Source organism: Babylonia areolata, chromosome 21 (assembly GCF_041734735.1).
Source record: "Babylonia areolata isolate BAREFJ2019XMU chromosome 21, ASM4173473v1, whole genome shotgun sequence".
Classification (NCBI taxonomy): Eukaryota; Metazoa; Mollusca; class Gastropoda; order Neogastropoda; family Buccinidae; genus Babylonia; species Babylonia areolata.
In genome coordinates this window covers 51821288-51845259 of record NC_134896.1, presented here as the reverse complement: position 1 = coordinate 51845259, position 23972 = coordinate 51821288, and the positions used below count along the sequence as shown (strand labels likewise).

Below are 23972 nucleotides of genomic sequence, written 5' to 3'. Positions count from 1 at the left end.
ACCGTTGACTGTGATGTTGGGCTCAACGTAGGGTTTCCCTTGGGCTGGCTGATGGAGAACTTCAGTTTTCCTCGTGCTGATGGTAAGGCCGAAGTTCCTGCTGGCAGTGGCAAACTTGTCGACGCTGAGTTGCATGTCAGCTTCAGATCCAGCATTGAGGGCACAGTCATCAGCAAACAAAAAGTCTCTGATGATGTCTGTCATGACCTTCGTTTTTGCTTGAAGCCTTCTGAGGTTAAACAGCTTGCCATCTGTTCGGTACTTTAGGCCGATTCCAACATCGCCATCTCTGAAGGCATCAGTAAGCATTGCAGAGAACATGAGGCTGAACAGCGTTGGAGCCAGGACGCAGCCTTGCTTGACACCATTTGTGACAGCAAAAGGAGCAGATGTTTCGCCATTGTCCTGGACTCGAGCCTGCATGCCTTCATGGAATTGGCTGACCAAGGAAATAAATTTCCGAGGGCATCCGTACTTGGCCATGATCTTCCACAGTCCCTCTCTACTCACGGTGTCAAAGGCCTTAGTGAGGTCGACATAGGTGGAGAACAGATCAGCATTTTGCTCCTGACATTTCTCTTGCAGCTGCCTTGCAGCAAACACCATGTCGGTGGTTCCGCGCTCTTTCCGGAATCCACATTGGCTCTCAGGCAAATGACCTTGGTCAAGGTGTGCTGTGAGGCGGTTTAGTAGGATCCTGGCAAGTATCTTGCCTGCGATGGAGAGCAAGGAAATGCCCCGAATATATACATTTTAAAAAAAACAGCTGTTGTAATGATTTGAAGAATGTACATGTGTTGAAATGCAGACAGCTTCAGCCGCTACATAGCCGCAGACTGATGTGATATTTGAATCTGGTGACGCAGTAACTGAAAGAGAGGAGGCACACAGTCAGTACACACTTTATATATGATAGTCAGTCGTGTCCGACTATGACCATCAGAACAGCAGTGGTCACGGCACTGCTGTTCCGACTATTTGGGCTAGAATTTGATTATAGTGGAGAGTGTCTCGCCCAAGTTACATCCCCACTTTCTCAGCCAAGAAGGTTTTAGGACAGTCGGTGTTGGGATGGTTCCCAAAGGCCAACTAGCCCACAAGGCTGCAGCACTAAGAGCCAGTGCAATTTTCCCTCCTAGTTTGAGAGTCATAGTCCTTCACAAAAGACTAAGCTGCAAATGATTTAACATTGACTGGAGAAACCATTGATAATACAGCTCTCACTTCGCTGTTGGCCCAAATGTAAACTTATGTCAATCTGTGATATAAGCCGAGTGTTGGGCCTCAACACTTTACCAATGTGTAAACAGCTTTGGTCAGACGATTTGGAACAGCTGCTCTTTCATACAATAATAATGATGATAGTAACAATAATAGTAATGATAATAATAAATATAGTAACCATAATGATAATAATAATAATAATGATGATACTAATAATGATAGTAACAATGATCAATAATTTTATTAATGATGTGCATTTATATGACACTGAACCTGTGGCTGTAAGCATATCTGCTTGGCAGATGTGGTATAGCGTATATGGATTTGACCGAACGTAGTGACGCCTCCTTGAGCTACTGATACTGATACTGTTCAGATGCACACTTGCTAAAAATGCTGAGAACACCCTCCTTGTTGGTAAACAGTTTTTACTGTATGTGTGACTGGCACAGTAGTAGGGTGGTCCGAGTGTGGACCTTCAGATGAGGTCCTGGTTTGAATCCCTGGTCACGGCACCTGCTGAGGGCACAGTAGTAGAGTGGTCCGAGCGTGGACCTTCAGATGAGGTCCTGGTTTGAATCCCTGGTCACGGCACCTGCTGCGGGCACAGTAGTAGAGTGGTCCGAGCGTGGACGTTCAGATGAGGTCCTGGTTTGAATCCCTGGTCACGGCACCTGGTGAGGGCACAGTAGTAGAGTGGTCAGAGCGTGGACGTTCAGATGAGGTCCTGGTTTGAATCCCTGGTCACGGCACCTGCCGAGGGCACAGTAGTAGAGTGGTCAGAGCGTGGACGTTCAGATGAGGTCCTGGTTTGAATCCCTGGTCACGGCACCTGCTGAGGGCACAGTAGCAGAGTGGTCCAAGCATGGACCTTGAGATGAGGTCCTGGTTTGAATCCCTGGTCACGGCACCTGCTGAGGGCACAGTAGTAGAGTGGTCCAAGCATGGACCTTGAGATGAGGTCCTGGTTTGAATCCCTGGTCACGGCACCTGCCGAGGGCACAGTAGTAGAGTGGTCAGAGCGTGGACGTTCAGATGAGGTCCTGGTTTGAATCCCTGGTCACGGCACCTGCTGAGGGCACAGTAGCAGAGTGGTCCAAGCATGGGCCTTGAGATGAGGTCCTGGTTTGAATCCCTGGTCACGGCACCTGCCGAGGGCACAGTAGTAGAGTGGTCCAAGCATGGACCTTGAGATGAGGTCCTGGTTTGAATCCCTGGTCACGGCACCTGCTGAGGGCACAGTAGCAGAGTGGTCCAAGCATGGACCTTGAGATGAGGTCCTGGTTTGAATCCCTGGTCACGGCACCTGCTGAGGGCACAGTAGTAGAGTGGTCCAAGCATGGACCTTGAGATGAGGTCCTGGTTTGAATCCCTGGTCACGGCACCTGCCGAGGGCACAGTAGTAGAGTGGTCAGAGCGTGGACGTTCAGATGAGGTCCTGGTTTGAATCCCTGGTCACGGCACCTGCCGAGGGCACAGTAGTAGAGTGGTCCAAGCATGGACCTTGAGATGAGGTCCTGGTTTGAATCCCTGGTCACGGCACCTGCTGAGGGCACAGTAGTAGAGTGGTCCAAGCATGGACCTTGAGATGAGGTCCTGGTTTGAATCCCTGGTCACGGCACCTGCTGAGGGCACAGTAGTAGAGTGGTCAGAGCGTGGACGTTCAGATGAGGTCCTGGTTTGAATCCCTGGTCACGGCACCTGCTGAGGGCACAGTAGTAGAGTGGTCAGAGCGTGGACGTTCAGATGAGGTCCTGGTTTGAATCCCTGGTCACGGCACCTGGTGAGTTCATGGTGGACATGGTTTCTTTTTTTTTTTTTTCCTGATCTCTGGCGTCAACATGTGTGCAGAACCCTGATGCTGCCTTCTTCCTGTCAGTTACGCATGTTAAAGATCATGTCAGTGTTTGGTTGGTTAATGAGATGCTGACATAGTCATACACACCCCTGAAAATGGTGTGTGGCTGCCAAGGCTGTATGGCTGCCCCCCTATCCTGGTCCCCCAACACACACACTCTAACACACACTCACTCTTTCTTTCTTTCTCTCTCTTTCTTTCTGTCTCACTCTCTCACTCACATATGTGGTGATGGTGTGGGGGAGAAAGAGGGAGATCGTTTGCTGCTTTGCTTGATAACTCCTGTTGAACATTCAGCGTCTCCTTACACTGTGTATGTGTTGCTGTTTTGCTTACGTGCACATGAAAAAAGCCAGCGTCTCCTTAAACCATCAATCTGTTGCCATTCTACTTATATGTGCACATTAAAAAAGCCAGTGTCTACAGTTATGCTGTGAATGTGCTGCTGTTTTACTTGTATGTGCACCTTAAACAAAGACCGACTGTCTCGATATATTGTAAATGTGTTCTCACTTGATATGTGCACATAAAGAAAATCCTAACCTATTTTGCAAGGGGACAGAAATACATGGAAAAAGGAGAGGGAGGGAGGGAGGGAGGTAAGAAAGGAGAGGTCGGGTGGGGAGGGGTGGAGGGTGTGGGGTGGGTAGAGGTTAGCACAATCAATCAGGGTGTGTGTGTTTGAGCAAGGCGGCCACAAGGTAAACATGGCCCCAGCTGCTGATTGTCAAGGTGTTGGCTTGCTTTTGGGTATGCTTGTCGGTTCAGGCTGTTAAGGTGGGGGTGGGGGGTGTTTCGTTCTTTAGTTTGTCTTTTCACTGTAAGTGATAACAGACAACAGTAGAGAAAAAAAATCGAAGAAGGGAAAAGAAATTACTCAGTACACATGCGAGTATTTGAGTGTGTGTCTGTGTGTGTGTGTGTGTGTGTGTGTGTGTACACTACATAATGAAAATAATAGATTAAGTTTTGTTTAAAAAAAAACAACAACCCACAAACATAACAATATCACATCTTTGTTATGAAACACTAACAATTAAAACAGTGAACCAACTGGACTATCTCACAAGGATTTGAAAAAGTCATACATTAGCGATGGACCGCTGAAAATTGTCAACACTGAAGATGATTTCAGGTCAGGGATGTGAGACTATAACATATGGCAGGTTAGTACATGATCGGCTGTTATGCGAGCACCACAGATGCAAGTAACATTACCAACATACTTGGTCATAAAACAATTCATCTTCCATCTGCAGATCAAAGAAATGATTTGCCACTTATGGAAATCATTTTTTTGGTAATGTTTTCCCATAAAACCATACATTTTCTTTATATCTTTATGTAACTCCAAGTAACAGGTCTTTTTTTCTTCAAGCTTTTTACTACTGAACATTTTCTACCATGGTGCAGCATCCTGCAGAGATGAGAAGGTCATGTGACAGCCTCTTAGTAAGAGTTCGTGAATCACATGGTTGATTTCAATAATGAGTTCATGCCTAACCGTTTCTTTTAAAAGTGTAATAGCGTGAAGACCTGATTCAGAATCAACACAAAATAGAATCTGAAATATTGTTTTTTGAAAGGATTATAAAATTTAATGCAGTTAGAACTGCTGTGAGTTCAGCTGTGAAGATGGACTTACTCTCTCCCAGATGAAATGAGTTTTGAAACTTAAGGTGTGGAATAACAAAAGCATCACCAGCTCAGTTATTTACAACAGAGTGTTTATGCATCTGTGCACATAAATATTCTTGCACATGCACAAGCATACACACACATGCATGCAGTATGCACGAGTGAGTCTGCACACACACACACATTAGCACAAGCACACGTTCATGCACACACAAGTGTGCACACATGCACATAGACACATGCACAAATGCACACACATGGTCATATACATAGCCATATACTCTATCACACACACACACACACACACATACACACTTGATGAATTATCTCCACACCTTGCAAAAACCTGACCACTTGAGAGAGACGACCTCCACCACCACAGGTTATGGTGTGACAAGCTTCTTCCTCTTATCAGCTTTGTGGAGATGGGGTGTGGGGGAGGAGGAGGATGGGGGTGTGGGGGTGGGTGGAGAGTGGGCGTGGAGGGGTAGCAGCGGGCAAAGTCCAGTCTCCAACCCACGCCACTCACCTGGGCAATGGCGTCCCCCCCCCCCCCCCCCCCCCCGCCAGCACCCACCCTTCCCACCTCTCTGCCCTTCCCCCTCACTTCCCCTGCCCCTTCCCCCCCTCCTCCCCCTGCCCACTACCTTCTCCCCCCCCCCCCAACCTTCCTTCTCACGTATTCTGTGCTCGTCTTGGTGGGCTGATATTCTGTTATCAGAAACTTGCAACTTTTTTTTTTTTTTTGGGGGGGGGGGGGGTGATATTTTATGTTCTTTAACCCCCTCCCTGTATTTTTCTCCCTCCTCCCTCCCTATGGTAATGGGGATAGTGCTTTTTCACATGCATTGTGCATGGTATGGCAGTGAACACACACAGACACATGCACACACACACAGACACAAGCACACACAGACACACACGCACGAACACTCACACACAGACACATGCACACACACAGACACAGACACATGCACACTGACACACAGACAGACAAATGCACACACACACACACACACACACACACACACACACAGATACATGCACACACACACACACACACACACACACACACAGACACATGCACACACACATACACACAGACAGTGTATTTCGGAGGATTGGGGGACTGCTGACCTCATTTTCAGCTCGGCCAGCCGCAGATTCGTTTTCTTATGGAGCGTGATCTTATTCTCAAATAGTATTCGTAAATGGCTTGTTCTGTTTTTGCACATAAATGATATGCTTAAACAGCTGGGTTTTTTTGTTGGTTTTTTTTTTTTTGTGTACTTCCTGTTAACAAGTATCGTTGCCCCTTGACCTCACTGGGGCCTGGGCGTGCGCTGGACCTTGCCTTCTTCAGAGGGTTAGACTCTGGGGTATTCTGATGTGTGCCCCCCCCCCTTTTCTCCCTCCCTCTTCTCCCTCTCTGACACGGGATCAGCAGTGTGCAAGTGTTTTGAATGGTGGACTCAACAGTGATCTAAATCTTTCAAAGTTTCTTTTTCTGGCTTTTAAGCGCAGAGACTTAATGAATCATGTATCACTACCAACAACTAGTTAAGGTACAAAAATGATTAATTATGTTTTGCCATTGCCTTATTCAAGTGTCCTCTCACAAGGATGGTCTCTAACTGATACAGTGAGGACAAAAGATTTATTTATTCATTTATTTGTTTATTTGTCTGTTATTTATCTTCTTATTTGTGTGCCTTGTGTAGGTTTCTTTATGTATATTATGTTTGCAACGGGTCACAGGCCTATATGCAATTAAAACATTTGTTCTTGGTCTTGTTCTTCTCCCTCTCTACCCCTCCACCCTCTCTCTCTCCCCCACTCTCTGTCTGTCTGTCTGTCTCTCCACACCCCCCCCCCCCCCCCCCCCCAGACAAACCAAGCAAGCGGGTACACGAGGCAGTCATGTTGTATTGCATTATGATGGTAACCTGGACAGTGAGCATAAAAGTGTGGGGACGGATTAAGACACTGCACAGCACTGGGTAAAAAAAAAAAAAAAAAACATCAAGAAAACTGAAGTTTATAGGCAATCATATTTTGCGTTGCTATTACCGAAATGCCTTGTTTGCTTGGGGGTAGAGAGAATGGAAACTCAATGCAGTGACGTTATGTGTTCTGACATCTTAGTTTCTGACAGTACTGTCCTGGCATAGTGTGATGTTTAACCTGAACAGTCAATTTAAATAAAAAAATTTTAAAAATGTCTGTTTCAAGGAGGCGTTAAAGTGTGGGCACTTGCGTCATCTGTTCTGACATGTTTGTTTATTTCTGATGGTCCCAAACTTGATTGATTGATATGGGTACTTATATAGCGCCTATCCTCGGTCGGAGACCAAGCTTTAAGCGCTTTACAAACACAGAGTCATTTACACAGCAGGCTGCCTACCTGTGAAGAGCCGACTGACGGCTGCCATTGGGCGCTCATCATTCGTTTCCTGTGTCATTCAATCAGATTTCAGGCACGCAGACCTGCAAACTCAGACAAACATGTAACATTTAACATTTTACGTGTATGACCGTTTTGTTTATTTACCCCACCATGTAGGCAGCTATACTCCGTTTTCAGGGTATGTTCTTGTTTCCATAACCCTCCGAAGGCTGACATGGATTACAGGATCTTTAACGTGCGTATTTGATATTCTGTGTGCCTATACACACGAATGGGGTTCAGGCACTGGCAGGTCTGCACATATGTTGACCTGAGAGATCGGAAAAATCTCCACCCTTTTCCCACCAGGCGCCACCGAGATTCGAACCCGGGACCCTCAGATTGAAAGTCCAACGCTTTAACCACTCGGCTATTGCGCCCGTCGATGCAACTGATGCAACTCATTGTTTCATTTTTGTCCAGTGAGCTGCAGTGTAGAATGGTGGCCACAAGAAGGGAAACACGATTTTTGGGGGCTCTTGTCAGGCTTGAGTTAGGGTTACCATTGGTGGCCACAAGAAGGGAAACTCGGTTCTTTTGGGCTCTGCTCAAGTTTGGAGTTAGGCTTATGATTGGTGGCCACAAGAAGGGAAACTCGATTCTTTTGGGCTCTTGTTAGGCTTGGGGTTAGGGTTACAACTGGTGGCGACAAGAAGGGAAATCAACAATTCTTTTGGGATCTTGTTAGGCTTGGGGTTAGGGTTACCATTGGTGGCCTTAGAAAGGGAAGCTCGATTCTTTTGGGCTCTTGTTAGGCTTGGAGTTAGGGTTAAAATTGGTGGCTACAGGAAGGGAAACTCAATTCTTTTGGGCTCTTGTTAGGCTTGGGGTTAGGGTTAGAATTGGTGGCCTCAGAAAGGGAAACTTGATTCTTTTGGGCTCTTGTTAGGCTTGGAGTTAGGGTTAAAATTGGTGGCTACAGGAAGGGAAACTCAATTCTTTTGGGCTCTTGTCAGGCTTGGGGTTAGGGTTACAACTGGTGGCCACAAGAAGGGAAACTCGATTCTTTTCGGCTCTTGTCAGGCTTGGAGTTAGGGTTACGACTGGTGGCCACAAGAAGGGAAACCAACAATTCTTTTGGGCTCTTGTCAGGCTTGGAGTTAGGGTTACGATGGGTGGCCTTAGAAAGGGAAACTCAATTCTTTTGGGCTTTTGTCAGGCTTGTAGTTAGGGTTACGATTGGTGGCCTTAGAAAGGGAAACTCAATTCTTTTGGGCTCTTGTCAGGTTTGGAGTTAGGGTTACCATTGGTGGCTACAGGAATGGAAACCAACAATTCTTTTGGGCTCTTGTCAGGCTTGGAGTTAGAGTTACCATTGGTGGCCACAAGAAGGGAAACTCGATTCTTTTGGGCTCTTGTCAGGCTTGGAGTTAGGGTTAGAATTGTTGGCCTTAGAAAGGGAAGCTCGATTCTTTTGGGCTATTGTCAGGCTTGGAGTTAGGGTTACGATGGGTGGCCTTAGAAAGGGAAACTCGATTCTTTTGGGCTCTTGTTAGGCTTGGAGTTGGGGTTACCATTGGTGGCCACAAGAAGGGAAACTCGATTCTTTTGGGCTCTGCTCAAGTTTGGAGTTAAGCTTATGATTGGTGGCCACAAGAAGGGAAGCTCAATTCTTTTGGGCTCTTGTTAGGCTTGGAGTTAGGGTTACGACTGGTGGCCACAAGAAGGGAAACTCGATTCTTTTCGGCTCTTGTCAGGCTTGGAGTTAGGGTTACGACTGGTGGCCACAAGAAGGGAAACCAACAATTCTTTTGGGCTCTTGTCAGGCTTGGAGTTAGGGTTACGATGGGTGGCCTTAGAAAGGGAAACTCAATTCTTTTGGGCTTTTGTCAGGCTTGTAGTTAGGGTTACGATTGGTGGCCTTAGAAAGGGAAACTCAATTCTTTTGGGCTCTTGTCAGGTTTGGAGTTAGGGTTACCATTGGTGGCTACAGGAATGGAAACCAACAATTCTTTTGGGCTCTTGTCAGGCTTGGAGTTAGAGTTACCATTGGTGGCCACAAGAAGGGAAACTCGATTCTTTTGGGCTCTTGTCAGGCTTGGAGTTAGGGTTAGAATTGTTGGCCTTAGAAAGGGAAGCTCGATTCTTTTGGGCTATTGTCAGGCTTGGAGTTAGGGTTACGATGGGTGGCCTTAGAAAGGGAAACTCGATTCTTTTGGGCTCTTGTTAGGCTTGGAGTTGGGGTTACCATTGGTGGCCACAAGAAGGGAAACTCGATTCTTTTGGGCTCTGCTCAAGTTTGGAGTTAAGCTTATGATTGGTGGCCACAAGAAGGGAAGCTCAATTCTTTTGGGCTCTTGTTAGGCTTGGAGTTAGGGTTACGACTGGTGGCCACAAGAAGGGAAACCAACAATTCTTTTGGGCTCTTGTCAGGCTTGGAGTTAGGGTTACTATTGGTGGCTACAGAAAGGGAAACTCGATTCTTTTGGGCTCTTGTCAGGCTTGGAGTTAGGGTTACGACTGGCTACAGGAAGGGAAACTCAATTCTTTTGGGCTCTTGTCAGGCTTGGAGTTAGGGTTATGATTGGTGGCGACAAGAAGGGAAACTCAATTCTTTTGGGCTCTTGTCAGGCTTGGAGTTAGGGTTACAACTGGTGGCGACAAGAAGGGAAACACGATTCTTTTGGGCTCTTGTCAGGCTTGGAGTTAGGGTTATGATTGGTGGCCACAAGAAGGGAAACTCGATCCTTTTGGGCTCTTGTCAGGCTTGGAGTTAGGGTTATGATTGGTGGCTACAGGAAGGGAAACTAACAATTCTTTTGGGCTCTTGTCAGGCTTGGGTCGGACGTGTCAGAGCAGGCATGCCTGTGTTAACTTTGATTAGAATTGAGGGGCTGTCAGCAAGGGGGTCATGTGTGTGCCGACTCTTATCTCCCAGCATTCCCTGGCTTCCCGGCAACTATCAGCGCATGGCGGTGGTGCCTTTCTTTTGGCGTCCTGGCTGAGGGCATTACTGGCTTGAGCTGTTGGGATCCCACGTAGCCAGCAGTTTGATTTGATTCTGACCGGCGAAGCAGTTTTTTTCTCTCTCTTTCTCTGTTCTCTTTCGGTACCTCTTCCTCCTCCTCTCTCTCTCACACACACACACACACTCAAACACACACACTCTCTCTCTCTCTCTCTCTCCCTCTCTCACACACACACACACACGCACACTCTCCCTCACTCTCTCACACACACACACACACGCACACTCTCCCTCTCTCTCTCTCTCTCTCTCTCACACACACACACACACACACACACACTGCCTCTCTCTCACACGCACACACACTTCCTGGCCCCTCTTGATCCCCTTTCCTCCAACCACTTTTGATTCTCAGTTTGTATTTCCACTCTCTGTTTTTTCATCCGCTGTAATAGTTTGATTGAATGTGATCTTTTTTTTCCCCCACTCATTGCTGCTTTGTATTGAAATAGTGATAGAATAGTCCTGTATATGTTAACAGTGGTGAGTTTGTGGGGTTTGGGGGGAAGTGTTTATGCTTGCTGTGGTTTTGAGAGTGAAGGAGAGGGAGGGAGGGAGAGAGAGAGTGTACGCTGAAGACAGCATGAAGTAATGCAGTTGATCAGTTGCGTACAGGTGAAAGAAAATGCTTATTGTTTTTGTAGACTACGTGAAAGCATTTGATATATAAAAAAACGACATTGTTCCATAGAAAATTAAAAAGAAAGGTGTTTTTTTTAGGGGGGGGGGGGGGGGTTGTTGTTTTTTTTTTACAAAACAGTGCATTTCTTCATTTTTGCTCCGCTGATGATACATGTTAACCAGTCGCTTTAAATCTCTGTATCTGTCTGTAAATTATGGTGTACCATAAGGTTAAGTTTTGGGTCTTTGTTCTTTTTGGTTTACATGAATTATGGTCCATGAAACATTTTGTTGATTAGATGCAAATTGCACGTTTAAACACACAGTTCACTCTTAACTACAAACAGGGTTGCTCTGTAAGAGTATCAGTGGTATTTTGTCTTGTTCGTCAGATGGACACCCCAGTTTACAAGATAAAGGCAGCTTTATGCTGCAGGTCCTCTGCACAGCAGTATAGCTGAATGGTATTTATTTAATGGTCTTCACACACTCCCTCCCAGATCCCCTCTTCTTATCAAATAACACATTCTGCTTTCCCTGTTATCAAATGACACATTCTCCTTCCCTGTTATCAAATGACACATTACTGTGTCCCTTCAGTCAGACATAACTCATAACTCTCTCCCTTCAGTCAGACATAACTCTCTCCCTTCAGTCAGACATAACTCATAACTCTCTCCCTTCAGACATAACTCTATCCCTTCAGTCAGACATAACTCATAATTCTCTCCCTTCAGTCAGACATAACTCATAACTCTCTCCCTTCGGACATAACTCTCTCCCTTCAGTCAGACATAACTCTGTCCCTTCAGTCAGACATAACTCATAACTCTCTCCCTTCAGACATAACTCTCTCCCTTCAGTCAGACATAACTCTTTCCTTTCAGTCAGACATAACTATGTCCCTTCAGTCAGACATAACTCATAACTCTCTCCCTTCAGTCAGACATAACTATCTCCATTGAGTCAGACATAACTCTTTCCCTTCAGTCAGACATAACTCATAACTCTCTCCCTTCAGTCAGACATAACTCTCTCCCTTCAGTCAGACTTAACTATGTCCCTTCAGTCAGACATAACTCATAACTCTCTCCTTTCAGTCAGACATAACTCTCTCCCTTCAGTCAGACTTAACTATGTCCCTTCAGTCAGACATAACTCTCTCCTTTCAGTCAGACATAACTCTCTCCCTTCACTCAGACATAACTCATAACTCTCTCCCTTCACTCAGACATAACTCATAACTCTCTCCCTTCACTCAGACATAACTCTTTCCTTTCAGTCAGACTTAACTATGTCCCTTCAGTCAGACATAACTCTCAGACATAACTCTTTCCCTTCAGTCAGACATAACTCTCTCCCTTCAGTCAGACATAACTCATAACTCTATCCCTTCAGTCAGACATAACTCATAACTCTCTCCTTTCAGTCAGACATAACTATGTCCCTTCAGTCAGACATAACTCTCAGACATAACTCTCTCCCTTCAGTCAGACATAACTCTCTCCCTTCAGTCAGACATAACTCGTAACTCTCTCCCTTCAGTCAGACATAACTCTCTCCCTTCAGTCAGACATAACTCACAACTCTCTCCCTTCAGACATAACTCATAACTCTCTCCCTTCAGTCAGACATAACTCAGTCAGACTTACTTATGTCCCTTCAGACATAACTCATAACTCTCTCCCTTCAGTCAGACATAACTCTCTCCCTTCAGTCAGACATAACTCATAACTCTTTCCCTTCAGTCAGACATAACTCTCTCCCTTCAGTCAGACGTAACTCAGACTTAACAATGTCCCTTCAGTCAGACATAACTCATAACTCTCTCCCTTCGGACATAACTATGTCCCTTGAGTCAGACATAACTATGTCCCTTGAGTCAGACATAACTACATCTCCTGACAGATTTCAGACCAAAGCCTGGCATGAACAAGAGAAGAAAAAGAAATGAAGGAGAGGGGTGTGGGGGTAAGGGCGTGCAGGGAGAAAAAGAAAAAAAAAATCAAGTTGATAAAAGAAAGGAGGGAAAGAACAGACGAGATGTCAGCGTTGGAGGATATTAGGATATCAGCGTTGGGGGATATTATGATGTCAACGTTGGGGGATATGATGTCATGGGAATATCATGTCAATGTTGGGGGATATTACGATGTCAGCGTTGGGGGATATTACGATGTCAGCGTTAGGGGATATTATGTCATGGGGATATCATGTCAGCGTTGGGGGATATTATGATGTCAGCATTGGGAGATATTACGATGTCAGCGTTGGGGGATATAATGATGTCATGGGGATATCATGATGTCAGCGTTGGGGGATATTACGATGTCAGCATTGGGAGATATTACAATGTCAGCGTTGGGGGATATTACGATGTCAGCGATAGGGGATATTACGATGTCAGCGTTGGGAGATATTAAGATGTCAGCGTTGGGGGATATTACGATGTTAGCATTGGGAGATGTTACGATGTCAGCGTTGGGGGATATTATGATGTCATAGGGATATCATGATGTCAGCGTTGGGGGATATTACGATGTCAGCATTGGGGGGATATTACGATGTCAGTGTTGGGGGATATTACGATGTCAGTGTTGGGGGATATTACAATGTCAGCGTTGGGAGATATTACGATGTCAGCGTTGGGGGATATTATGATGTCAGCGTTGGGGGATATTATGTCATGGGGATATCATGATGTCAGTGTTGGGGGATATTACGATGTCAGCGTTGGGGGATATTGCGATGCCAGCGTTAGGGGATATTATGATGTCATGGGGATATCATGATGTCAGCCTTGGGGGATATTACGATGTCAGCGATAGGGGATATTACGATGTCAGCGTTGGGAGATATTACGATGTCAGCGTTGGGGGATATTGCGATGTTAGCATTGGGAGATGTTACGATGTCAGCGTTGGGGGATATTATGATGTCATAGGGATATCATGATGTCAGCGTTGGGGGATATTACGATGTCAGCATTGGGGGGATATTACGATGTCAGTATTGGGGGATATTATGATGTCAGTGTTGGGGGATATTACAATGTCAGCGTTGGGAGATATTACGATGTCAGCGTTGGGGGATATTATGATGTCAGCGTTGGGGGATATTACGATGTCAGCGTTGGGAGATATTACGATGTCAGCGTTGGGGGATATAATGATGTCATGGGGATATCATGATGTCAGCGTTGGGGGATATTACGATGTCAGCGTTGGGGGATATTACGATGTCAGCTTTGGGAGATATTACGATGTCAGCATTGGGGGATATTATGATGTCAGCGTTGGGGGACATTATGATGTCATTGGGATATCATGATGTCAGCGTTGGGGGATATTACAATGTCAGCGTTGGGAGATATTATGATGTCAGCGTTGGGGGATATTATGATGTCATCGTTGGGGGATATTATGTCATTGGGATATCATGATGTCAGCGTTGGGGGATATTACAATGTCAGCGTTGGGGGATATTATGATGTCAGCGTTGGGGGATATTATGATGTCATGGGGATATCGTGATGTCAGCGTTGGGGGATATTACGATGTCAGCGTTGGGGGATATCATGATGTCAGTGTTGGAGGATATTACGATGTCAGCATTGGGAGATATTACGATGTCAGCGTTGGGGGATATTATGATGTCATGGGGATATCATGATGTCGGCGTTGGGAGATATTACGATGTCAGCATTGGGGGATATTACGATGTCAGCGTTGGGGGATATTACGATGTCGGCGTTGGGGGATATTATGATGTCATCGGGATACCATGATGTCAGCGTTGGGGGATATTACGATGTCAGTGTTGGGGGATATTACGATGTCAGCGTGGATATTATGATATCAGCGTTGGGGGATATTACGATGTCAGCATTGGGGGATATTACAATGTCAGCGTTGGGGGATATTATGATGTCATGGTGATATCACGATGTCAGCGTTGGGGGATATTATAATGTCATGGGGATATCATGATGTCAGCGTTGGGGGATATGATGATGTCAGCGTTGGGGGATTTTATGATGTCAGCGTTGGTGGATATTATGATGTCATGGGGATATCACGATGTCAGCGTTGGGGGATTTTATGATGTCATGGGGAAATCACAACGTCATCGGTGGGGGATATTATGATGTCATGGGGATATTATGATGTCATGGGGATATCACGATGTCAGCGTTGGGAGATATTACGATGTCAGCGTTGGGGGGGATATTACAATGTCAGCGTTGGGGGATACTACAGTGTCAGTGTTGGGGGATATTACGATGTCACGGTAGTTTTATCTCAAGAGAATGGAAGAGTGGGAGGCGGGGGGTGGGGAGGGGGTGCTGGGGGTGGGGGGCAGTCACATGGGAGAGGTCCTCGATGACTTTATCGGTCTTGACATTGACTGTAGTGCCCTCACAACCAACCTTGAGTCATCCGGGGCATGCGTGTGTCACCTCTGCTGTTTGAGTTTTGAGGTGTGTGTGTGTGCGTGCGTGTGTTGTGTGTGTGCGTGTGTTGTGTGTGTGTGTGTGTTGTGTGTGTGTGTGTTGTGTGCGTATGTTTACATGTGTGTATGTGTGTTGTGCATGTGTGTGTTTGCATGCATGTGTGTGTGTGTGCATGTGTATGTGTTGTGCATATGTATGTGTTGTGCGTGTGTCTGGTGTGTGTATGTGTGGTGTGTGCGTGTGTTGTGCATGAGTGTGGTGTGTGTGTGTGTTGTGCATGTGTGTGGTGTCTGTGTGTGTGGGTGTGTGGAGGTGGGAGAAAGGGAGGGAGAGGGTGGAGGGGTGAGTGGGGAAGGAGAGAAGGGTGGGTGGGATTAAAGGTCGGGAAGTTGTTGAACAAGTGTGATGTGGCGGGAGCTAAAAGGCCCCCCCCCCCCCCCCCCCCCCCCCCCCCACGGCCTCTCCCCCTCAACATATAATGGTAGTGAGCTGGTTTGATTTGAAATTTGAAATAGATGTGGTCTGAATTTTTTTTTTACTCTCTTCCCGCCAACGTCCTCTGTTTGCGTTAGTGAGGTTGAGATTAGTGTATTGTGGTCGTCAGGCTTTCTGAGTGTTTGCTTCTGCTCTGTTTGTCTGGTCGTATCTTTCGAATTTGCCCTTGGGTTGTTTTTAAGCTTCATGTATGTGTGGGTGTGTTGTTTGTTGTGTGTGTGTGTGTGTGTGTGTGTTATGTGTTGTGTATCTGTGATTGGAAAGAGAATTAATTCTATGTGTGCTGGTTTGGAAACGGAAGATGATTTTATGTGTCATTTTCAGCTCTGTAAATCGATGAATTAATTTGTGTACTTTATTTTGAATGTAAACATTTTATTGATGAATTAATTGGTGTACTTTATTTTGAATGTAAACATTTTAACACTTTCACCGCCAGTATGGTGTTTTTAGCAACATCAGTGTTCCACTTGGCTGCTGCCACATTTCACACTCTGGGAAAACCCCACCTATTCTTAGACCCCATCTTTTCTGCGCTTGTGGGTTCAGGGTGTGTTGCATTCTGAATTGACTGGCAGTGAAAGGGTTAGGAGCTTTTTTTTTTAGCATCACCAATAGCCAATATCTTTGAATTACCTACACACACATACATGTCTTTTTAACAGTTTCAGTATCACTGGTATCAGTATCAGTAGCTCAAGGAGGCGTCACTGCATTCGGACAAATCCACATACGCTACACCACATCTGTCAAGCAGATGCTTTACCAGCAGCATAACCCAACGTGCTTAGTCAGGCCTTGAGAAAATAATAAAAATAAAAATAAAATAACAAAACTTTTTAACATTGCTGTGTTACTTGTGTGCTGTCCATTTTCCAGTAATAAGTCATGGTATTTTTTACTTCATTCACTTTCCTACAGCACTTATACAGGCAGTTACACAATGTGAGCAGTACCCCCACCCCTCCCAAAAATAACCCCCCCCCCCCCCAAAAAAAAAAAACAAAAAAAAAAACCCACCGAAATAATCCCCCCCCCAAAAAAACAAAAACAAAACAAAACAAAAAAACAACAACAGCATGCAGAAAGGACTGGATTGGAACACGAATTAGTGTTATACTATTATTTGATTTTTCATTTACTTGCATAATTTACTTTCATGATTTTAATGAAACTCAACAATCAACGCCGAGTGAGGTGTATCACCACCACCCGCAGCCCCCCACCCCACCACCACCACCACCCTGACCACCATCACCCTGAACCCCACCGCCTACCTCGACCCCCCACCACCCTGATCATCCCCCCCACCCCCTCTAAAACAGCAATGAGGAAAGGAGGAACAAGAACATGTTTGTATCTACTGTCATTTTTTTTTTTCCTCCATTGCTTACCCCCCTCCCTCATCTCCCAGTCACTTCCCCTCCCTTCCTGTCACTCCCCCACCCCTCCCCTTCTTGCCCCTCTCCCTCCTCCTCTCTGTCCTGTCTGCCCAGCCCCCCCCCCCCTCCTCCCCCCCCACTCCCCACCCTCCCCCCCAACCATCCCCGCCACCCCTCTCTCCTGCCCCCTCCTTCAGCACAGTAATGTAAGAAAATGTTGTCACAGCTGTTGTAACCCATTTCACGGGTCAGTGATCACTTGAACATGTTGAGCCCTCTGATCCCACGAAGGACCTTTTCTTCCCTTTTTTTCCCCTTTTTAATTTCTGTTGGCCTCCTGTTCTGGTCTTCTTTTTTTTTAAATTTCTGTTGGCCTCCTGTTCTGGTCTTTTTAAAAAATTTCTGTTGGCCTCCTGTCCTGGTCTCTTTTTTAAAAATTTCTGTTGGCCTCCTGTTCTGGTCTTTTTTAAAAAAAATTCTGTTGGCCTCCTGTTCTGGTCTCTTTTTAAATTTCTGTTGGCCTCCTGTTCTGGTCTTTTTAAATTTCTGTTGGCCTCCTGTTCTGGTCTCTTTTTAAATTTCTGTTGGCCTCCTGTTCTGGTCTCTTTTTAAATTTCTGTTGGCCTCCTGTTCTGGTCTCTTTTTAATTTCTGCTGGCCTCCTGTTCTAGTCCCACCTCCCCCTGCTGGCCTCCTGTTCTGGTCCCTCCTTCCACTTTTGGCCTCCTGTTCTAGCCCCTGCTTCCCCTGTTGGCCTCCTGTTCAGGTCTCTTTTTTAAATTTCTGTTGGCCTCCTGTTCTGGTCCCTCCTTCCCCTGTTGGCCTCCTATTCTGGTCCCTCCTTCCCCTTTTGGCCTCCTGTTCTGGTTCATCCTCCCCCTGTTGGCCTCCTGTTCTGGTCTTTGGCCTCCTGTTCTGGGCCCTCCTCCCCATGTTGGCCTCCTGTTCTGGTCCCTCCTCCCCATGCTGGCCTCCTGTTCTGGTCCCTCCTTCCCCTGTTGGCCTCCTGTTCTGGTCCCTCCTCCCCATGCTGGCCTCCTGTTCTAGTCCCTCCTTCCCCTTTTGGCCTCCTGTTCTGGTTCATCCTCCCCCTGTTGGCCTCCTGTTCTGGTCTTTGGCCTCCTGTTCTGGGCCCTCCTCCCCATTCTGGCCTCCTGTTCTGGTCCCTCCTTCCTCTGTTGGCCTCCTGTTCTGGTCCCTCCTCCCCCTGTTGGCCTCCTGTTCTGGTCCCTTCTCCCCCTGTTGGCCTCCTGTTCTGGTTCCTTCTCCCCCTGTGGGCCTCCTGTTCTGGTCCCTCCTCCCCCTGTTGGCCTCCTGTTCTGGTTCCTCCTCCCCCTGTTGGCCTCCTGTTCTGGTTCCTCCTCCCCCTGTTGGCCTCCTGTTCTGGTTCCTCCTCCCCCTGTTGGCCTCCTGTTCTGGTCCCTTCTCCCCCTGTTGGCCTCCTGTTCTGATTCCTCGTTCCCCTTCGACATTCACAGTGTTGTGCAAGCCAACGGTCAGGTGGTGTCATGGCTGGGTGGTTCCCCCTGTGTCTGTCAGGCTTTTTAACAGTGGGTGTTGAGGAGGCAACCGTGGCGTTTGATCGGGGAAGCAGCACGCTCAGGTGTTTGTGTGGTGGTCAGGAGACAGGAGGTGTTGTGGTCATCTGGGTGAGTGTTCGGTCCCTGCGTCGGCTGGCTGTGTTGTCTGTGTCTGTGTGTGTCTGTCTGTGTGCTGGAGTTTGCAAAATTGTGTATGTGTGTGTCTGTGTGTTGGCTGGTGAGTACAGGGTCTGTGTGTTTGTGGTGTGTGTGTGGTGTGTGTGTGTGTGTGTGTGTTTGTCTGTGTGTGTGTGTGTGTGTGTGTGTGAATTTGCCTGTCTGCCAGTTGTTGGCCGGTCGGTACATGTCTGTCAGTGTGTTTGTGTGCCTGACTTTAGGGGTTTGTCTGGCTTGTTGGTATGTCGTCGGCTGGTCTGTCTGTGTGCCGGACTTTGTAAAAATTGTTTGTCTTGTGTGTTGTTCACTGTGGGTCTTTTCCTTTTTCTTTTTTCTTTCGTTTTTTTTAAATGAAATTCATCTGAATATGGGGCAACTGCCAGTTTTGAATTTAGATGTTGGTGCAAGGGTGTGATGGCTTCATTTTGCTACAACAAACAAGTGGTGCTGGTATTACCTGTTTGATTTACCTGTTTGGATTACCTGTGGCTGGTCTCAAGTTGTGGGGGTGGAGGGGCGTGCGGGGGCGGATAAGCTGTGAATTAATTTGATATGAAGTGCATGTAGTGTGAGTGTAGGTAGTGTGTGCGTAGTGTGTGTAACGTGCGTTGTGTACATGTGTTTGTGTTAATGTGTGTCTAGCGTGTGTGTACTATGTGTCTAGCATGTGTGTAGTGTGTGTGTGCCTGTGTGAGTTCAGCGTGTGTGGCATGTGCATGTAATGTGTGTGTGTGCCTGTGTGACTTCAGTGTGTGGCATGTGCATGTAATGTGTGTTTGTGTGTGCCTGTGAGACTTCAGTGTGTGTGGCATGTGCATGTAATGTGTGTGTGTGTGTGTGTGTGTGTGTGTGCCTGTGTGAATTCAGTGTGTGTGATATGTGCATGTAACGTGTGTCTGTGTGTGTGTGCCTGTGTGAGTTCAGTGTGTGTGGCATGTGCATGTAATTGTGTGTGTGCCTGTGTGAGTTCAGTGTGTGTGGCATGTGCATGTTATGTGTGTTTGTGTCTGTGTGAGTTCAGTGTGTGTGGCATGTGCATGTTATGTGTGTGTGTGTGTGTGAGTTCAGTGTGTGTGGCATGTGCATGTTATGTGTGTGTGCCTGTGTGGCTTCAGTGTATGTGGCATGTGCATGTAACATGTATGCGAGAGAACAGAAGACAGTTGATGATAAACTCACAGGTTGAAGAATCCTTCAGTCAAACTGTGTTGGCAAATGAAGCCAGGAAAAAGACACAAGACGCAGGAATAGTTAACCATCAGTTTGTAAAACAGACATTGTTCATGTTTGCTGATAAAAAAAAAGAAGAAAAAAAATGTGGTATTCATGTTTGCTGATAAAAAGGTGTGGTGTGGTGAATACAACAGAGAAGGCTGAGGGACATCAAGACCAGCTTGGGTAAGGAGTAGAAAAAAAAATAGTGTGCCCTGTAATGTAATGTAATGTAATGTAATGTAATGTAAATAGCATTTAGAATTGAACTGAAACTCTTTAGTGAACCTAAAAGGCCAGACACAAGCAAAAGCTCGTTCACATACACATGCACGACTCCCATGCAATGTACGTGCATGCCTGCTTACCCCGGTCACTCTCCTGTACTCTCTCTCTCTCTCTCTCTCTCTCTCTCTCTTGTAATCACTCTCTAATCACTCTCTCACCCTCGTCCACTCTTCACTTTCTGTTTCTCTCTCTCTCAATCATTTGTCTCTCACCTCCCTCTCACTTATTCTCTCTCTCTCTCTCTCTCTCTCTCTCTCTCTCTCTCTGTCCCTCTCTGTCCCTCTCTCTCTCTCTTAATCATTTGTCTCTCACTCTCACCTCCCTCACACTCATTCTCTCTCTCTCTCTCTCTCTCTCTCTCTCTCATGTATTTTTATGTGACTGATATTGCACCATAAAAATATCTGCTATTGAAACGTCTCCCTCTCCCACTATCAAACCCATGCCAGACTTTTTTTTAGATATTTTAATTGATTTATTAAAGATAGATTTAATATGACTGCTTGAGCCAGGTAGAATGGGGTTGCGCAACCTCCCCCCCTCCCCTCCCCTCCTCCATTCTCTGCCTCCTCCACACCCCCCCTCCCCCCCTCTCTCTCTCCCCGCCACCCCACCCACCCCTTCCTGTTTTCCTAGTGTGTGGTAATGGTGGATCAGGGTGGAGTGTGTGGGAGAGGAGTGATGGGGTGGGGGTAGGGGTAGGGGGGTGGGGACAGAGTGGGGAGGGGTTGGACAAGTGAAAAGACAGGAAGTGTGATATTAGATCAGAGGGGGTTGGGGGTGGGGGTGGGGAACCTCTTGCCCTGTTTACTGAAGGATGTGTGGGAAGGGGGAGTTGAGGGGTGGTGGTGGTGGGCATAGAGGGTGGAGTAAGGGAGGGAGCAGAAGAAAATGGTTTGGGATTGAGTGGGGGGTGGGGGTGGGGTAAAGGGGGATGGGGGTGGGGGGGGCTCTTAGTGGATTTAGCAATGGTGGTGAAGAATGGATGGGGGGTGGGAAGTGGAGCTGGACTGTTGGGGATTGATTTATATAATACAGCTTGACACTGGCCAAGCCCGTATTTGGGGACAGGGGATTTATAATACAGCTTGACACTAGCCAAGCCCATATTGGGGGAGGGGGGGGGGGGGGGGGGGGGGGGGGGGGGGGGGGGGGGGGGGGGGGTTGATTTATAATGCAGTTTGACACTAGCCAAGCCCATATTGGGGTGCGGGGGGTTGATTTATTATACAGTTTGACACTAGCCAAGCCCATATTGGGGGGCAGGGAGTGATTTATAATACAGTTTGACACTACAAGCCCATATTGGGGGGCGGGGGGTTGATTTATAATGCAGTTTGACACTAACCAAGCCCATTTGGGGGCGGGGGTTTGATTTATAATGCAGTTTGACACTGGCCAAGCCCATATTGTGGGGGCAGGGGATTTATAATGCAGTTTGACACTAGCCAAGCCCATATTGGGGTGCGGGGGGTTGATTTATTATACAGTTTGACACTACAAGCCCATATTGGGGGGCGGGGGGTTGATTTATTATACGGTTTGACACTAGCCAAGCCCATATTGGGGGGCAGGGGGTGATTTATAATACAGTTTGACACTACAAGCCCATATTGGGGGGCGGGGGGGTTGATTTATAATGCAGTTTGACACTAACCAAGCCCATTTGGGGGCGGGGGGTTGATTTATAATGCAGTTTGACACTGGCCAAGCCCATATTGGGGGGGCAGGGGATTTATAATGCAGTTTGACACTGGCCAAGCCCATATTGGGGGGCAGGGGATTGATTTATAATGCAGTTTGACACTACAAGCCCATATTGGGGGGCAGGGGATTGATTTATAATGCAGTTTGACACTACAAGCCCATATTGGGGGGCAGGGGGTGATTTATAATACAGTTTGACACTACAAGCCCATATTGGGGGGCAGGGGATTGATTTATAATGCAGTTTGACACTACAAGCCCATATTGGGGGCAGGGGATTGATTTATAATGCAGTTTGACACTACAAGCCCATATTGGGGGGCGGGGGGTTGATTTATAATGCAGTTTGACACTACAAGCCCATATTGGGGGGCAGGGGATTGATTTATAATGCAGTTTGACACTACAAGCCCATATTGGGGGGCAGGGGATTGATTTATAATGCAGTTTGACACTACAAGCCCATATTGGGGGGCGGGGGGGTTGATTTATAATGCAGTTTGACACTACAAGCCCATATTGGGGGCAGGGGATTGATTTATAATGCAGTTTGACACTACAAGCCCATATTGGGGGCAGGGGATTGATTTATAATGCAGTTTGACACTACAAGCCCATATTGGGGGGCAGGGGATTGATTTATAATGCAGTTTGACACTAGCCAAGCCCATATTGGGGGGCGGGGGGTTGATTTATAATGCAGTTTGACACTAGCCAAGCCCATATTGGGGGGTAGAGGAGGCGGGGAGAGGGGGGTCCTCTGGGCTGATAGACCTTCCTAACGGCAGGTAGTGTGTGGCTGGGGGAAGCTGTATCCTGTTCAGGTGTGTAGGTAGGTGTGTGTGTGTGTGCGCGCGTATGTGTGTGTGTGTGTGTACGCGCACGCGTGTGCATGTGTGTTACCAGCCTATGGATGTTTATTATGTTTGCGGTATGACTTAATTTTATTGTTCAGTGTCTGGATTATAAAGGTCTCTTATTTCATTTGAAACCCATGTGCAACGTAGTTATTTATGGTGCTGTGTCAACTTGTAAAGGCCGTTTGTATTGTCTGAACGAAGTCTTTGTGCGGTATACAAACTTTGTTGTGGGTTTTAGTGTCTCACCTACTTGGGATTGGTTTGCATTGGCATTTTTATATTGATAGGTTGAGTTCTGAAATGCCCCTGTGTAGATTTATTTTTGCAAGTAGTGGGCGTAGGTTGTACAAGTTACGGCGGCACGGTTGTCAGCTTTGCTTGCCTTGGTTTAATCCACAGGCCTGAGAATAGAGCTGACATCTGTGCACATGTGCATCAGTTACGCTCATAAACAGGGGTGCATCAGTTACACTCATAAAAACAGTGTGCATGCACACACTCACACACAGACAGACAGACAGACTATACATGCATACAGGCAACACACAGAGACAGGTAGGCATACATGGACACCGGCATCCTTTATCTATCGCACACACAGCACACATGGACATCCTGTATCTATCACACACACAGCACACATGGACATCCTGTGTCTGTCACACACACAGCATACATGGACATCCTGTATCTATCACACACACTGCATACATAGACACTGACATCCTGTATTTATCACACACACAGCATACATGGACATCCTATCACACACACTGCATACATAGACATCCTGTATCTATCACACACACAGCATACCTGGACATCCTGTATCTATCACACACACTGCATATATGGACATCCTGTATCTATCACACACACAGCATACCTGGACATCCTGTATCTATCACACACACTGCATATATGGACATCCTGTATCTATCACACACACAGCATACATGGACACTGACATCCTGTATCTAGCACACACAGCACACACGGACACTGACATCCTGTATCTATCACACACACAGCACACATGGACATCCTGTATCTATCACACACACACAGCATACATGGACATCCTGTATCTATCACACACACAGCATACATGGACATCCTGTATC

The 23972-nt window shown here is 46.7% G+C and overlaps 1 long non-coding RNA gene across 16 annotated transcripts in view; it reads left to right on the top strand.

The window, feature by feature from the left end:
- The window catches only part of LOC143295679 (uncharacterized), a 79762-nt gene that overhangs the window by 19204 nt on the left and 36586 nt on the right, over window positions 1-23972 (top strand). For 3 of the 16 annotated variants that reach the window (XR_013057064.1, XR_013057067.1, XR_013057065.1), the window contains exon 3: window positions 18624-18733. The exons of 12 other annotated variants lie outside the window; for them this stretch is intronic. This is a non-coding gene — a long non-coding RNA (uncharacterized LOC143295679). Of the gene's footprint in view, window positions 1-18623; window positions 18734-22785; window positions 22821-23972 lie in introns of those variants that run through there. One more of the 16 variants, XR_013057061.1, reaches the window with a different exon arrangement.